Below are 13781 nucleotides of genomic sequence, written 5' to 3'. Positions count from 1 at the left end.
AGAATTATCCCTGCTGCCTGCACAATGCCGGTGTCTCGCCGGAGCAGTGAATCTCCTCTGTCTCCCCTCTTTTCCATCACAAGGAATGTGATTAGTGTGATGTGCAATCATGTACCTGACAGCTTAAATCTCACATTCATTGTGCTCCAGCCCCTTAGGGTGAGTTTATGGCTAACCTGTGCAAGAGAAAGCTCCACTCTCATAGGAAAATGACTTGATGCAACACTCAGATGTTACCGATGCACTGAGAAATAACTGAAGAGCAAGACCCCTGAGAAGACACTTCATCACCCTCCCAAGCACCATGGAAAGAACAATTTACTGGTTTCTTGAACAGTGCTGATACATTTCCTGCTCAGAATAAAACAAATCAGAGGCCCAGCAGCTTCTTTTCAATCAGGACATCCTTTAGGTTGCACTAAAAAAAAAGAAAAGCAAAAGTTCAGGTATAAATGATGAGCCACATTAAATCAGTTCAACAGTTGAAATTTATGGTTACATAATAGGTGCAAAGAGGTGCAAACTGCTGAGAGGGCAATTCAAGAACCTTCAAATTGAAGCAACAAATTAAAAATTCTCAAACCCCCTCCACATTATTTCAGCTGCACATATTTTAACATTTTTTACTTGGTGGAGTTATAATTCCAGAGAAATTATTATTTTTAAAAAGATAAAATTAACTATAATAAAGTTTCTACTGAATTAGGTAGAATTATAACAAGTTGTGGGAAAGAAGAGGAATAGGATTTATATGGCAATATTTTCTCTTTTTATAACAATGCAACACTTGTGTAGCTACAATGGAATGCTACTCCCACTAGACTTCAATTGCACTTCTGCAAACTAGCTCATGTAGACAGACAAAATAGGAAGTGTTCTTGGAAGGAAAGTACAGCTTTTCACTTGAAGAAACTGTGGTTGTTTATAAAACTAAACTTCAGTGTAAAAAGGTTTATATAGGACAAGCACATGCAGCTAAACTTAGTGTGCTCAAATTTCAGTTTTACACACACAAAAGAAAAAGGAGAATCAAGTAAATCGGGACATTTTTATGGAAAGAGAAGTATTAGTGGTACAGAGAAGGACTAACATTTGGAATTAGCCTAAATATGCCAAAGTGACAATGGCAGTGGAGCCAGTCACAGAAAATCTCTTTGCTTGTAAGGAAATAGAAGGGGTACCTAACATTTAATTTGCAGTGTAAGCTGATTTCAGAGTATTCAGCTTTAGCTTATGAAAATTAATCCATTACAAGAAACTACTACATTAACATTTAGTTTCTTCTTTTGTGTCTTTACAACTTCCTAAAAATTAAGTGAACAGACATAAAATGTATTTCAAGAATGAATGTGATGAAACTGATGCATGACATGGGATCCCTGCTACACCAAAAATGCTCAAAGTTCTTTTATGTGCAAAACATTCTTAAAATGGAAGGAAAACTACCTGGGAAGTTCATACCCCTACAAAGATGTTGCATCACTAGGAGTCAGTCCAGGCACAGCTGGGTGTCCTGGTATTCTCACTTCCACCAGGTCTTTACTGGTCTTGGAGCAACTAAACCAAATTCAGACCCTCCCTCTTGCTCTGCTTCTCAGCAGACACACTCACAAGTCAAAAAAGCAAGAGAGGTCTATCAAAAGTTTGCATGGAGTGTGTATTTCCTGATTAAAACAAAGTAATTGACATTACAGGTAAGGTTTAGGTCTTACCAAGGACAGCCAGCACCTCAAAATCAAGAGATAATTATCTAGCAAATAACACTGGAGACTGAACAAGAAAAAGCAATAAAAAGGAAAAGGGAAAGTCTTTCAAAATATGTAACACCATTATTTGAAAACCTTCTTTGCTGCCTGGGAGTTGTCTGTGGATTGAACTTTGAGAACACTCTGGGATTCACAGCTCATTCAGCTTTTGCTGCCCTGCACTGTACCTGAGAACCAGGAACGTTTTATTGGCAATGCCTTGACTTGAGATCACCCCTCTGCTGTCCAAAGCTCCTCCCAGGAGCTGCCAGCACTGCCCAGCTCCTCAGACTAAGTAGGTTTTTCCATACAGTACATGTCCTTTTTACCAGTAATTTCTCAAAATTCATATTAAAAAGCACACACCATGCACCAAGCAGACAGATTGTAATTAAGCTAGTGGGTACAGATAAGGGCAATAAGCAATTAATGACATAAAGTATCCAGGCACCAGGTTTCATATTTTCTCCTGAAATAAGAAGGGGCTGCGTTAAAAAAAACCACATAAACCATTAGGGAAATACATGTTATTACTGCCCATTTATCTCTTTATGAGTAACTGTTTGAGGAGATACAAATACCACAATATTTAGGCACATTTTCTTCCTTGGCAAAGGTGGCTGCTGGAAAATAATCAAGTCATGAAATGCTCCAAGTTCTGCTTTCTGGTGGTTTAATCCTTTAATTTTTCCTTTACTCTTTATATATATGCTTTAAAAACAAATTAATCCAACATGCATCTATGAAACAAACGGAAGATCTGGCTCAAGTAAACCTCTCCAAATATCCCTAAGAAGTTTCTGAATTTCTCATCATCTTTAAAACACATTTTTCTCTGAAAAGATGCAGCTCCCCACTTAAAGGCAGGAAGATAGTTCTTAAAAACCCTGATTTTGTTGGTATAAACATAAGCAAACCCAAAAGACTACACCTGGCAATCTATCTGCTTTTGGAGCAATTTTGGGATGAGGACAAGCAGTGGGAAAGGCAGAGGACAAAAGTGCAGCACATGAGCAAAGGTACAGCTGAGCAGAGGCACTCCCCTCTCTAGGGACACACCAAACCATCAGAACCTTCAGCCTTGTCACAAATTGATGTCACCTAAACATTTGGTGCTCAGAGGTGGGACAATGCTATTCTGGAAGCTCACAATTACCTCTGAGTAGGGAAGGTTGCAGTTCAGGCCCAAGGGTGGAACATTGCTTGGAAAACAAGCTGTAAACTTCCTTCAAATTGTTCAAGTTTCTTCCAGCTGCCAAATTCAACTGAAAGTTTTACAAGGAGATAGTTTCCAATGTTGTCACTATCAGAGACCAACTTCCTTAATGCTTAAATAGGGTGATGATGAGCAGGCTACAAAATCTGAGAAGAGATTAGATGAGCCAGTCTTGCGTGACTAGTCACAAAATTTCCTTTAATTCAGTGCCAAAACCAAGAGAATCTGAGGACCAAAGCAGCCAGAAATATCACAAGAAGTAACATTTCCAGAAGGAAAATAGACCTACTAATTCTCATTAAAAATGAACATACACAAAAAAGAAGTATTGCAGCAATATTTCCTAAAAGAGCACCTAAGACTGCAGACCCATTTGCTTTTAATGATTTCATCTCTTTGGTCCTCTGGGATTTCCAGACATATTGACAAACTAAACTGGTCTAACTACTCTGGCATCTTGGCATGTAATCATTTAAAACAGAGACACTTCCTGACTTGTGCAAAATTGAAACATTTGTTTGAGAATAATTAGTGCCTTAGCCCAACAATGCTTGGCAGATTTTTCTCATTAGTTGAGAAAAATGATTGAGGCAGGCAGACAAGCAAGCAGACTTTGTCAGGCATTCTGTGAAAATAATTTGGACCACACACTTGGCTGCAGAGCCAGATAACGTATGTCGTTTTTTGCTATCTTAACAGGTAGGATTAAAAAAAAAATAAAAATACAACAAGTAACAACCATCTGGCACATGAAAACTGAATTGAGAGGACTTTTCACATCTTCTAGTGGGCTCTTCTGTGTTCTCTGTGCAAGCCACATTGATCAAGTCATCCAGTGTTAGGCCCTAGCAAGTCACTTATTTTCTTTTCCATTTCCTATTGTACAGTCAGAACCAGAGCTGAAAATATTCATTGTGAGTCACAGGCAGTGCAGGTCCCAGAACAATATTTGCAGAGTATTCATGCTGGGATAGCCAACTGTGCTTTCCTTCTCCAGGGATGTTTTAACGTGCAAGGCATGTTCAAGGCAAACTGGGATCAAGGAAATATCAAATCACCACATGTTTTAGTAGGCTCTACAACTTCCAGACATGTTTCCTTTCTGAGGTCCTTCCAGAAATCAGACTACTAGCAAACAAAGACAAAGCTCAAAGCTCCAGGTAACTTAACTATACCAAACCAAATGTCACAGGATTCATTCTATTAAATGTTACTATTTGCTATTCAAGTTAAACATTCATACATCAATGCAACTAAATTAGGCACAAGATATAGATAAAAGCTTTTTGTCACCCAGGTATATCAAGAACTTATGAAGTATATTTTACTCTATTTCAGTCAGAAAGCAAATTTCAGGTTTTAACATGAATTTACAAAACAAATCAGCTGGTCAAACCATCAGATGTAAATTGATATAGGGCAATTTATAAATGTCAAATTAAGAAATAATTACATTTGCTAGAAACATTTATATATTTCTCATGTCTGCCTGCAGCCTTTAAGTAGCCATTTGGCCTATTATGCTTAGATAACCACCTGGAACTCCTTCCTGGGAAAGGTCCCAAGTCTAGACACTAAAAATCACATATGTTTCCAATTATAAGGAACTATTACTATAAGGCTGACATAAATCTCCTACATCAACAATCAGTTGCCAATTATATCACATTCCACAATATGCCTTCTTACTATAACTAATTTATGGAATGCTTAGCCTAGAAAAATCAATAAAATTAGGAGAAAAGGAGAAATAAAAATATCAGACCTTGACATCAGGGTGAACATTTGAACCCAAAAGTTAGTTTTGTATGGGAAAAAAAGCTGCAATGAACTGGATCAACAGAACCATAAATTGTACAATATAAAAAGCTTCATTGTTCAAACAGTGTTGGCTGTTATCCATCACACTCATTCCTGCATCATGCAACAGGATTCTTTATTTAAGAAAAAATTGGTGGGTTTTTGTCTTGCTATGTCACACATCCACTACACAAGAGGCCAGAATTACAGTAAGGCTTTTTTGAACAATGTAACAAAATCCAGTGAGATCTGTTCTGCTTAATGTCACTTTTAAATACTTTTATCATGGTTGTAAACAACAACTACCAAAAATCAGATAATTTTTAGGAAATTCTAGAAAACAAATGATTCAAAATGCAATTAGTGGGAAAAAAGCCTTTACCAAAAGCAAACTACATACAGAAAAAATGACATTTTATACATAATATGTATTCATATATAGAGAGAGAGATCACACTTTACAGGGCTAGCAAAAAACACCTACAATTCACCCTAAAGTATTAGAGAATTTTCCCATTGTGTTTCCCACTGAGTGGATCGACTCATCTTTCTATAACCACACAGTATCACCTTAATGTTTATGGATATAACCATTTGAATTTAAGCACCACTGAACTCTTTATGAAAATCTGTGATTTTTTTCAGTAGAAAAAGTGTAGTTTCAGTTTTAAATTGTGGATTTGTTCTGAAAATTATAATTTCCCTCATTTTACCAATGGGGAAGAGCATCCAGTAATAAAATTATTGAAGTCTTTGCTTCCAGGACTAGTGACTCCTGAAGATTACAGCCCCTCTTTCCAGGCAAATCCATCTACCTTTTCAGATTATATGTTATCAAATATATTAGTTTGCTTTGTTAGCAGCATCTTACATAGAAAACATTAAATGCAAGCAACAAAAAACTCTGCTCTTTTTCTACTTGCCCTTGTTTTGTTCTGACTAGCATGTAAAGCTGATCAAGATTTGTTTGCAGTCTATCAATTTTGAAAGGAAAATCTCAACAATTTTGTTGATTTTCTAGATATCCTTATGACAATACTAATTTCAGGACCAAGTCCAAGTTAGATTTGGTCTAAAGAGGAACAAGAGCTTTAAGAGCCTCCCTTGCTATAGTGAGAATATTTTGGTCCAGACTTGTGTATATTCTACTGGAATGTTTCCCTTCACACAAATAACCAACATGCAGTAGTGGAAAAATAGATGTAACTATGTAAACCATGGAGGACAATCTTCTGAAATCTTAATTAGACTAATCTCATGTTCCTCTAGACCCCTGCTGTTGGAATCCCTCAGTATCTCTTGTCAGCACTTGCACAAAAATAAGAGAAGGAGAGCAAAACTCTACAAAGCTGTTTTATTAAATCACCAGAGAAAAGTTTAGTGTGTGATTGCATTTATTTAATTCAACAAATTCCTGACATTCTGATGACTGTAAAACATCCTAGGGAAAATTATACTTGTCAAATTGCTAAAAGTATTTCTTTTCCTAAATACCATAAATTGCAATGAAAGTTGGTCAGAATCTTGATTTCAGCAACAGCTGAGAATCAGAAATATTTCTGATAGATGAAAAATATATAACATTAAGACTGAAGTTTTCCTCCTTCACATTCATTAGAAATTGTTCCTTGGAACACAGGAGTCACTTCAATAACATGTTTCACTGGAATTATCTGGCATGAGACTTAGCTTTATAATAACACAAGAAATATTATCTTCCTTTATGGGATTTTCCACAAGTTAATATATTCAGCAAAGCAATAGTGCTAAAAAAAGGGAATTTTGGGATAGGAGTTTCAAGGTCAGTCATTTTTTCTCAGTATTTGAGGTCTTTAAATCTCCAAAGCATGGAGATGTCAGCACATGCATTTCATTTGAGAGGTCCATCAGTAGTAAAATACGGAGATCGGTTATCACCTTTCACACCTCAGAAGTGATGTACATTCCAAAGAATTCTGAGCAGCTCACGTGTTGATGAGACAACAACAACAAAGCACTTGGGTACCTTGTGCACCCATTAACTTAGGAACAGTGCACATTCAATTTTGTCCTTCATTCTTCCTCTTGAAATGGAATTATCCTCTGGCTTAATGGATCTGGTTGTATAAACACCTCATTCAAGGTTTAGCAAAATTTAAAAAAAACAACACAAATCTTAGAAAAAACATAGATGCAAATGAATTGTTTTAAACAAATTAGAGTTTTCTCCCAAACAAAGGATGGTTTTAAAACCCACAGTTTCTTAGTATTATTGTCAGATTAAATTCAATATAATTACAAACCAAACAATTATCAGAATGTTAATTTCATGGACAGCACATTAATTCATCTCTTTTCTCATTTCTTAGTTATTCACCTTATAACACAAAGTTACATTACTGCTTACCTTCAAGCAATTCCTGAAAACAACATTGTTTGAGGCAGAGGAACTTTGAGGTGTTCTTAATGATATCTTCAAAGAGCAAAAACTTGGCACAGTACTGAAAAAGAAAATTCATGCTTAACCTGAAAAAAAAATTTGGATTAAGATTAATCATTCAAAAGCAAAACACACTTGCTTTTTATGTTTTAGGAACTTCATATACTGGATGGTTTTGCATTAATGGCCTCACTTCTGTGAACAACTTAAAACTTTATGTATTTTAAGTCACTCCAATTGATTTTTTTCAGATTTGTGTTCTAAAGGAAATCCCCTAAACATCCGAGGAAGTCCCTCTTTTCTGAAAAGTGGCTGAGTATTACAGAATTTATTTTTTCCATAGATATGTAGGGCTCAGTACTAATGTAAAATCACTAATGGCTAAATCTCATGGACTTCCAGTTAAACACAGACTTCCCACTTACCAGGGTTACTTTTGAAAGTATACAGATACCCAAAAATACAAATTAATTAACTGCATTTTAAAGAGTACATAATGGTTTAAACCATATTTCATACATTCCTATGGAAACTAGATACCTTACCTGGTTAGATCCTTCTGAAAATCCTAGAAGGTGCCTGCAAGTGTGAGTTTTAATCCTGAATCTTCCTAGCCATGAGTGCTTGACTTTACATGCATTACTCTTTGAGCATCATTACTCATTTTTTACCATTTAAATTTTTAAGCCTGCAGTAGAGCTATCTGCATGTACTGTATTGCAGCTGTACTAGCTATGTGCAGTTGATTATTTTTTAATAATATGAGGAAACAGGTTATGACATAAAAATAAAACAGCAAAATCTCAAAAACTTTCAGTGACTTGACAGAGAGAACTGCAGTTGGGAGACTGTGAGAAGGTGGCTGTTTTGATTTTCCAAACCCACAGAAATGCAATATTTAGTAGCAGCATGTGACAATTGCATTGGCAGCATTTCCAGAAACCACAGACGTGCCCATGCCCCACCCACTGTGCCAAACAAGACACTCAGCACTCCAGCACCAGGTGGGGAAAAAGGACATCAAGACAGGAGAAATAAGGATTGATCCTCTGCCCACTGCAGGCAGCAGGGATTTTATCACTGCATTACAAATAGTGGAGCCATTAATTTGGTTACTTGCAAGACAGAGCATGAGAGCTCTTAAAAAGAAAGGTAGGATAAAATAAAAAACAGCACTGATGTGTCAGTAACCATAATACAATCAGGAATAACGTGTGACCTAATTGAGGAACAGAGGCAGGGACATAAATCTCCCCAGTGCTGTGTGAAGCATTAGATGTGCACCCTAAAAAAGATGATGAGATTTGTGTCTCTAATTTGGCCTGAAGTGCACAAACTGTCCTATCCTCAAATATTTCTGCAAGTACATTTTTCAAGTTCTCAGCAAAGGAAGTAGTGCAGATTATGTGGTTTGGGATGAAATGAGCCATTCTTCAATAAATGCAGCAGCAGTAATAAACAATGAAATTAGCCAGGATAGGGCATAACTAGCAAATAAACAAAAGAGAGGAAAAGGCAGAAGAGGTGATGCTAAGGATATACAGTTAACATGAAGCAAAATGAATGAAAAACAGGGAGACTGTGAAAAAGGGAAGTGCCATTGGTCAGTAGTGACACACTAACACACATTGCCAGGACTGATGGACTCGGGGATCAGACAAGGCACAAGGAGCAGTGCATGTGTGTGTTACTGACAAAACAGACACACCTGAGAGACACCAAATGCTTGTTGAATCCCAGTGTGAACAGGGGTGGGTAGCTCACTGATTCCTAAAATAAAATTATGGTCTACTAAGAGAGAAAACTGAAATGCTGGAGGAACTTTGGCTCATGTAGTTGCAGATGCTGTTTTCATCTAAGAAATAATACAACATCCTAAATTCTCAGTGAGAAAGACATTATCTTCCAAATTTCTCAGAAACTGAGCTGGGGAAGCAAGCAGATATTTACATTTCTGGTTACACCTAGATCCCTCAAGATGAGAGTGGTAGTTAAACAGGGAGAAGCTCATTTTTCCTGGAGTTAAATCCTGACTGAAGAAGACCACATCACATTTACTTCAGAGACCTGCCCTCACCAAGAAAGGAAAATAAATAAAATCCCACTTTTTGCAAGAAAGTAAGTTTCTAATAAAAAGCATTAAGTCAAACTCTTCTAGTTTTCCAGACTCCCAAGTACACCTCCATACCCTGGCTACTAAAACTCACCTGAGGCAATCCTGTATCTCTTCTGCAATGCTCAGCAAGCCAGTGGAACACTTAATGAAAGACAGGATGTGAGTGCCAGTAGGGCACTGTAAGGACATTGAAAAAGAGAAAATCACATAGAAAGACTGGATTTTGCAAAGTTTAACTTTGATATCAAAACAGAAACTTACATTTTAATCACCAATGAGCAGTACAAATCCGAGAGAACAGCAAGGAAATGATTTTTACAGCAGAGTGTGCCTTACAATGCCCTTTTCAATTGTTTTCATTGCAGTGGGGAAAATCCCACAGGCTCCAATGGAGGATAGGTTCACCTCTCAGGTTTACTATAAATAGGGAAAAAAAAATAAAAATCATCCATTAAAAAAACCCCAACAGTTTGAGAAAGAAGAGAGCAGGAGCACAAACAGATAAGCCATGCTGAAAAGCCTCCCAGAACAACCCAGGTTTTCACCTCTCCACTTCCAGAGAAAGTCTAAGTTATCCTACCTTCCAACTCAGGAACCTGCTACTTCCCCTAGACCAGACACTGAGAACAGGAATTGTCTCATTCACAGAACTGAGATTAGAGAGCTCCTGAGAGGAGACCTGTGCACCCTTGTCTGAGATCCCCCAGAGCTTTGGGTGCTGGCTGGAGGGTGTCCCTGCACAGAGCACGGCACATGAGCTAAATTGGGTGGAAAAGCAAATGACACGAAGCAAAGGAGCCCACTCAGATGTGCTTTGTCAGGAGAAGGCTCTGATGTGAGCTCCTGCAGCTCTCAGGCAGGACTGCAAACATCTGTCAGGCACAACGGGCTTGACTCGCTGGTGGGAGGCAGCTTCTTTCAACTCTTCCAACAGCAAAAAATAGTTTCCAGCTGAGCTTTGACTTTCTAGGAGAATTCCCCAAGGGTGGAGAAGCCACCACATGATATTTCATGGAATTAGATCAGCAATTTGCTGGTCCTTGTATGGCAGTTGATACAGCAGGGTATGGAAAGAGCAAACATTTCAGTATGTGGACAATACCTCAAACAGCTAGAAATATACATTAAACCAGCTTTTATTTAGCAACATTCTTATACCAGGATGAGACTTGGCCTGTATTTAGTTGAGTACAAGATGGTTTGCAGAATTTTTTTCCTTCTAAACTTGTATGGGATAGGGAGTATGAACTGGAGATAGAACAGATATTAAAGCAGAACCCTTTAGATAGGATGCACCATTATTCACAAGAATTTGTGAACATTTTGAAGCTCAGGATGTGCCTGGTAAGAATTCTCGACATCTGGTTATGTCTGAGTCCAACATCACTGAGGTCTGAGCCACTGGGATTTTCAAAAGCAGCTGCAAAATATTGCCTGGCTGCCCTCCAGCTACTGAGACTCTGAGGACTGTGTCTGGCAGGACAGACCAGGCAATGTGTCTTCACAAAAATGTGCTGTAATTATGAGAAATCACTCACAAGGTAACAGCATAAGAGAAACAGGGGCAGACATGCAGGGCAGTGAGTTTCAGGACCATATGAAGACATTAATCAGCGTAAGGAATGAGCTTCAGGGTCAGGAGAGACAAAATACCAAAGCAGGCGGATCATAGCAGGAAGAGAATAATTTCAGCTGATATAATGAACTGGGGAGAGCTCTCAGGGGGTTGTGATCACTGAGGATGGGTGAGCAGTGTTTGATATCAGCCATTACACACATCTCTCCAGATGATGAGTTCCTCATCTCACATGTTCCTGTTTTAGGGATGTATGAGAATAGACTGTGGCAAACATTTTAATAATCCATCTCGCTTTTGAGCACACTTGAAAGGCCAGTAAAGCTAAAATTAAAAATAAATAATATAGGAATGCTATTCTTACTTTATATTTTACCTGCCAAACTTTTGTCAAAACCTAATATATCCACCAACATCTGTTTAATCTTTGGCATTAAAAATACTTCTCCCATTTTAATTACTAGCATTTGAAAAATCAGTGACAAGGAACCAGACAGTTTAATTTACCCATGAATGCAAGTAGTGGGCAGCAACATGAAAAAATTTATCTCAAGCTTAATCCTAGGAGAAACATTTAAATGAAGAAAAAAAAATCATAAATCTTAAATCACTGATATTTACTAGCGAGACAAATCAATTTAAAAATAGTTAAAGAAATGCTGGAAAACAACTTGACTGCTATGAAGAATTCCAAGCAGTTTTTTCAAAGATAAGCTCAACTATAAATTTCAATTTTTAAAAATCGTCTGAAAAACTAAACTAGAAAAATACATAAAAGAGAAACTGCTTTGTCAGCTGTGATCTGAAACTAAAGCATGAAGGTGGCTCCTGGCTTCATCTAAGGGGGAAGGTTAGAAAATTGCTGCTCAGGTGTCACAGAGCACCTCAGCAGGCACAAGCCCCCACTGCTGTGCTGGAGGCAGGACTGACTGCCAGGACAGACAAACACCTTGGACCCCAAAGTCCCCACACCCCCCTAGTGCCAATCTGCCACAGATGTGGGATTTTTGAAAACACAGGCCAGAGTATTTGCTGTGAGGACCAGCAGATGAATATAAAATTAAGAATAAAGCTGATACTGCCCACTCACATTTGTCTTAAAAATCACTGAGTGACCTACTGCAAGAGCAGGTTTGCATACTTAGCTCCATTTAATTTCATGTTTCCATGCCTGTTCTTTTATCACTGTTGCTAATTACATCCTTGAGCATTTTCCTGCCAGCATAATGTTTCTGCTCATCTCCTTTTAGCCAGGGACTGTTGCAGCAAATTCCATTGCTTTTCTTGGGGATTCCTCCATTGCCCAAAGCTTCCTTCTCTTTCATCCTGGACACACTTCCTGCTGACCTGGGGACAAAAAGGCAAAGTGGGATAGTGAAAAAACAGGACCACTTGCAACAGAAGCAGAAGAAAATTTCTTGACAAGATGATCTCACTTCATTCAGGGGGAAAATGTCCCAAAAAACCAGGAAAATGTTTTCTGCTTAAATGAGCCTTGGCCAAAGCCTTACATGAGAGATGTTTTGGAAACACAGACCTCTGAAAGGTGAGCCCTGCACTCACCAGGGCCTATTGATTTCTTGCTAGTGCCTCAGTTCTGCAGAAACCAACATTTCCTTGAGGTACCAGTGCTAAAATAATAGATCATTTTGTGGAGGATTTGGACTTGGCCAAACCCTGCAACACCTGGCTGGCTCAAATACCGAATGTTTATCATTTGGAGTTTTTGCCAATAAGATGCAATGAAAGCATTTTCTCAGGATATCTAATTGTGCTGTTTCCATGAGACTCTTTATTTCAATTAAAATACAAAACAGATTTAAAAAAAAGCAGAAAATTAGTTTCCTATGCCACTTGGAAATTATTCTGATCCTTGCTACTTACTGCAACAGTAAGGACAGATGTTTGAGTTATCTGGGGGGAACTAATTTTATGTGTGTATTTTGTTTGAGGTTCTGAGGTCTTTGTTTGTTCTTAAACATTTTTTGCCTTAAAAGCTGATCTGGTGGGTTCCCTGTGGCAGCAGGGTACAGCACAAGATAGAACTGTATCTGTTAATCACATGGTACTACTGCAGTTCAATCACGTTGTAGGATGCAGACAAGAAATGTCATAACACCCCTCAGAGTCAGTTTATCAAAGACCCACTTAATTTAACATACATTAAACATCAGCTACTGAACATAAGTTCATACTAATTTCAACCTAATTGGAATCACAATGCAAATCCTCTAGCTTGTTACAGGCTGCAGAGGGAAGGCTGCAGAGAAGATTTGATTCAGCCAATACACCACATAAGAAGAACATATAAAAATGGGCCCTGCTCTGCCCAGAGCTCAATGTAGGCAACTCCCTGATGAAGATACCAAGTGCTCTGATTACCTGGGAGACAAAAAAAATTGACTCAATGGACCATCTCTCTAAGATTTTACATATAACTGGGTAGACTGTTTCCAGGTAACTGAAATCAGAATTAAAGTAAACCAGAATATCTTCATCTGATATGGTCATATTGCAGTTTTATTTGGGATTTTGTTTCTGGTTTAGTGTGGACCAAGTGCAGTGCACATCAAGTTCAGTTCACACAATTGGAATTCAAAGAAAAATATTCTAAAATGCTGTAGTGGTAATAAAAATTGAAAACTGATCCATAATTTATTTAAGTAAAAGTTATTTCAGAAATAAAACCGTATTTAACATCTCAACCTAAATTTAATGTATGAAATATGTTTGGAATTTCTCTAGGGTTTAATATTTCCTGGACTCTATGTGAACAACCTCATTGGAAAATATTGCATGTAACAGCTTAAAAGTGGCTGAAGAATCAGTCAAATATGTCTAATCACAGAATAACATCAAACTCAATTTACCCTTTATGCAAATAAGTATAAAGGAAAAGACACCTGAAC

General features: G+C 37.7%; 1 long non-coding RNA gene across 1 annotated transcript; it reads right to left on the bottom strand.

Moving 5' to 3' along the window:
• Positions 1-741: 741 nt before the first annotated feature.
• LOC107209089 lies at positions 742-11953 on the bottom strand. Its single transcript, XR_002002164.2, has 4 exons — positions 9877-11953; positions 9558-9713; positions 9388-9473; positions 742-7266 (listed from the first exon to the last, which is right to left on the bottom strand). It is a non-coding gene; the product is annotated as an uncharacterized LOC107209089 (long non-coding RNA).
• Positions 11954-13781: the final 1828 nt, after the last annotated feature.

This window comes from Parus major, chromosome 10, assembly GCF_001522545.3.
Source record: "Parus major isolate Abel chromosome 10, Parus_major1.1, whole genome shotgun sequence".
NCBI classification, from domain to species: domain Eukaryota; kingdom Metazoa; phylum Chordata; class Aves; order Passeriformes; family Paridae; genus Parus; species Parus major.
Note: the sequence above shows the minus strand (reverse complement) of the source record. Positions and strands in the feature narration are given on the sequence as shown.